The following is a 4,498-nucleotide window of genomic DNA, read 5'->3' on the forward strand; positions in this document are numbered from 1 at the left end:
ATCCAATTGAAATTTGGTGGCTTTGATATTTTTTTCTGGAAGTGCTGGTTTTTTTCCTCCAGCTCCTTTTTTATTGGTGTATCATTTGTAATTAGAAAAAACTTAAAAAAAACTTTGATTTAGTAATCAACCTAATTGTCTCTTGCAGTTTTTTTGTATCTACTAACGTCTTCGAAAAAAAATTCAAAACACTAATGAATAAATTCGTATCGGATGTAGGTACTTAGGTAATTATAATATTGATGCAAAATATTTATACTATTCATTGATAAAAAAATCGGGCTCAACCGGGATTTGAACCCGGGACCTCTCGCACCCAAAGCGAGAATCATACCCCTAGACCATTGAGCCTCAGTGATAGTGGAAGATTATCTAAAGAAAGTCAAGTGTGAAATACTGTAGAAGTGTGTCAACGGAGGTTTGGATAGTCTCGAACACTTTCGCGCAGACTCGGAGTAATATCTAGAGGCGGAGCTTCCGCATGATCCTACTTAAGTTAAGCTAGAGTGGGAGAGAGTACGATGCGATCCTCGAACTGGACAAATATTGTTGGAGATGGAGATTTTTTATCTTGTAGAATCGCTCGCCTCTCTTGATATTATATTTTTGAATCGTACATGTGAATCTTTTGCTATGGATCCCATGATTTTTGGCCCATACAGGTACAAGTAAAGGCAGCTTGGGATAGTATCCCTCAAGAACAAATAGAACATCTTACAACATCAATGCTGAGACGTGTTGGGGACTGTATAGATAATCGCGGTGGGCAAACACATTATTAGCCAATTTATTTAAAAAATTGTAAACCCTTCGTTATTTTCTTCAAATTTCACCAAAAAAAAAAAATAAATTTCAAACAGCTCTTTCTGGATGTTGCAGTTTCTTCGTCAGTCCGTATATTTTTTCAGGAAAGTCAATATGACATAGTTATTCATAGAAGTAAATTTAAATCAGATGTCAGTTTGACATATATCGTATTCTTTAACTTAATCAGTGAATGGCTTCAGCTCAGCGTTTCTCTGGGATTCTTATTCCCGCACAACCAACCTAAGAGTAAAGACAATGAATCAAAACGTCCAAAATTCCACACTAGCGCGCAAATCAATAAGATATTCAGCTGATTTGTCTCTACTCTACCCCTCTCTCAGCATCTCCCCGGAACGTTCTACTAATTAAGATGTTTAATTGCATTACGAGATGACAAATGCCTGAGATCAGATCGTTCATAATGAACCTTCTAAGACACTTGTTTACCGTGTCACCAGCCTCCGATTTTCCATCGAACATCTCCGGTAGGCTGAACTTTGAATAATTCAGTGGGATTATTTTGACTCATTAAGTTTAATTGTTTCTCTGGAAGAAAGAGAAGTTTCGCTTTTTACTGTGGCTTAAGACGATGTTTGGTTGAGTTTTATTTGTGAAAATGAATCTATACAGCAACTGTATGAACGATCTATAGAGACGTAAAATTAGCATTTGGCTCTCTCAAGGGTAGTTTTTTTGCCAGTTCACTCCAGTATATGATCCCTCAACCTCTCCCCGATCCAAATCTCCCATTTTTCCACCAAATCCCACCTACTAACCCTTGGAATATCTTCGATCCACCCTCGACACACACACAATGAACGTATCGAGCCCTAAAAAGGGATACATGGGATCCTCCCTTTCACCGTCAATCAGGACTATCACAGTAAACATCCCTTTCGACCTTGCGTATGAATAGACCGGCAAGAAAAACCAAATTGAATCCTCAAGATGAACCCGGGGAGGTCCAACTTAAAATTCATCTCAGGCCGATGAGACCTCCGTCAAAAGACAGACCGATGATGGAATCGCTTTTCCTAGCCCACCATCGATTTCCCGGGGAAAATCCAGCATATTTTTTTTTCTAGTCTCGTACGAGGGCAGAAATTCTGTGTTGACAATCTATTTTAACGCAATGAATCTTTATTTATTCAATTCGGTCGCCATTGAATTTTTATAGGGAGAGCGTACAGTCCTCTTCATGGTTATTTTGGCCCATGAAAAATTGAGGAGGTGATTGATGGTGAGATGTCCCCGCTTTGGAGTTTTTTGCTCTTTCTTGGCGGGGATGGAGGCTTGGAGACAGGATTCCATTGGGGTTTTATTGATTGGTTGGGAGCTGAAGTGGCCATCTGTTGGATTTTTCCTGAAATGAATATCTACCTATTTAGCTGTTCATCATCAATGAAAACATCTATTTCATATACTATTTTTCCAGATTCTGCTCAGGTATATAATAATTCCATCTTGAATCATAATTATACTCTCAAATATCTTGGAGTTAAAATTGATTCTTATTTGAATTTCAAGATCCACTTGGGAAATTTACGTTTGAAATTGAAGTCGAGGAATAATATCCTCCAAAAATTACTTAGTTCTTCAAGGGGTGCTGATGCCAGCATTCTTCGTATACGGCAGCTTTGGCCTTGTTTTTTTCTGCTTCTGAATACTCTTGTTCTGTTTGGTTAGTGCTCATGTTCATAAAATTGATGCACAGCTTAACGTTCCTATGAAAATTATCAGTGAAACTATTACATCTACACCTTTACATTGCTTATCAGTGCTATCTCATATACTTCCGCCTCACATTCGTAGACAGCTATCAGTCAAGAAATCTTGGGAAAAATTTAATTTCTACCCGAACTTATTTCCTATTGTATCTCACCTCCCAGATTCTAGAACTGCCAGATCAAAGTCACGCAAACCTTTATGGAATAATACTTTCCTTCAATCTGATGAAAATGACAGGGAAATTTGGAGTTCGGAATGGAGTTCTTGTAATGTCTTCAACAAAAGTCTAATCGTTGATTCATCAGAGAAAGTTCTAGGTTTCAATCTTCCTAGGAAAATTTGATGTATTTCAAATCGACTTAGGACTGGTCATGGTCGTTGTAATATTATGCTCTTCAAATGGCATTCTATTGACAGCCGATTATGTGAGTGTGGTGTAGAAGAAACCATTGACCACTTGGTCAATACTTGTCCAATTTATAATTTTCATGGTGGTTTCCAAGCTAGCCATTCAGTTTCAGATTCTTTTTTTGAATGCTTCGCTAACTTCAAAACAGGAATAGAAACTAACATTTATTACTCCTTCCTGGTTCTTTTCTTCTTGTTTTATTGTTAAATATGTCAGCTTATTATGTTAACAATTACACAAACCTGCCACTGCACCTATAACGGCAGATTTTGCTGAGGTTTTTATCTGTGCTCTTGTATCATACGTTGAAATGTATGATGCCTGGTTTAATTTTCGTCTGCTAACACTAATATTAAATCTACACATGCTTTGTTATTGGAAGTTGATAATTTTTTGTATTGGTCTATTCCAAAAGAACATATATACAATGGGCTAATGCACACCTAAACTTTTGATATTTACAACATTGAAATAACGCAATACTCAATCATTGTGAATTGTCTTATTTTTTGGATGAACATTCTCAGATCTACGGATTATGAGATTTTCAGTCACAATGGAGCAGTGGTCGGTAGAGCAACGCCTGTTTACAAATGATAAGGTGACTTTGTGGTAACTGCTCAATGAGCATTTCGCTTTCATTTCAACATCTGTCGGCATAGAGAGGAGCTGCTCAACTTACCATTATGAATTGGGTTACAAAAATTTCCATTAGGCATAAAAGAAGACTTTACTTGTTTTTCAAGCTATTGACATCCCAAGACCTAAAAAAAGATAAAAATTAAAAAATTCAAGTAAGCATTCAAGAAAGGCTCACCTTACATTGGTAAAACGTTGAAAAGCGCTACCAGTTCTAATGTTAATGGATCCAGAACACCAGTTCGATTGAAAAACTCAACATTTCGATTATCAGAAAGATATTTACTGCGACGTGAGATTGAAGGATCACCGAGCTATCATTTATTTACCGTATCCCCAACTTGGCAGAAGGTTAATGTTTGCACTCGAAACCATCAACTTCTCTGCTCATCGAAATTACAGAGGCGGGGGTATATTACCTTGACGGTAGAACCCTTGAGAGGAGATTAACATCTCTCTCCCCCTGTATCATTACGTCACTCGATAAGTTCCTGAAGCCAACTTCTCTGCCGAACATTTTTTTTCTACCAAACTCTCTACTTTATCCATCAAAATTGTCTCTTTCGATAGATTGGCTTCTAATGCTTCCCCCAACGTTTTGATACTTTCTTGTGGAACGATTGGGCTTTGACCTATAATTGACGTTTGTTTCGACGTCTGACTGCGGCGTATATAGGGTGATTCGTTCAGAAGGTCTAATCTCTGAATTGGAGATTCCAAATAGGTTTCAAACAGATTTGATCGCGATGAAATTCTTCCTATATAAGTAATATGGCGTTATTCTAATCATACGACTTATTTCCTAATTCCTATTTTAATATTGCATCAATTGCCTTATTAAATTATTCGTGGTTTTCTCTATTTTTTGTTTAGATACATTGTATTTTGCTGAATCTGCTATTTTACAGGTTTATC

General features: G+C 37.1%; 1 non-coding gene across 1 annotated transcript; it reads right to left on the reverse strand.

Annotated features, from left to right (window-relative positions):
• Positions 1-279: 279 nt before the first annotated feature.
• Trnap-ugg lies at positions 280-351 on the reverse strand. Its single transcript has one exon. It is a non-coding gene; the product is annotated as a tRNA-Pro (tRNA).
• Positions 352-4,498: the final 4,147 nt, after the last annotated feature.

Source organism: Harmonia axyridis, chromosome 6, assembly GCF_914767665.1.
Source record: "Harmonia axyridis chromosome 6, icHarAxyr1.1, whole genome shotgun sequence".
NCBI lineage: Eukaryota > Metazoa > Arthropoda > Insecta > Coleoptera > Coccinellidae > Harmonia > Harmonia axyridis.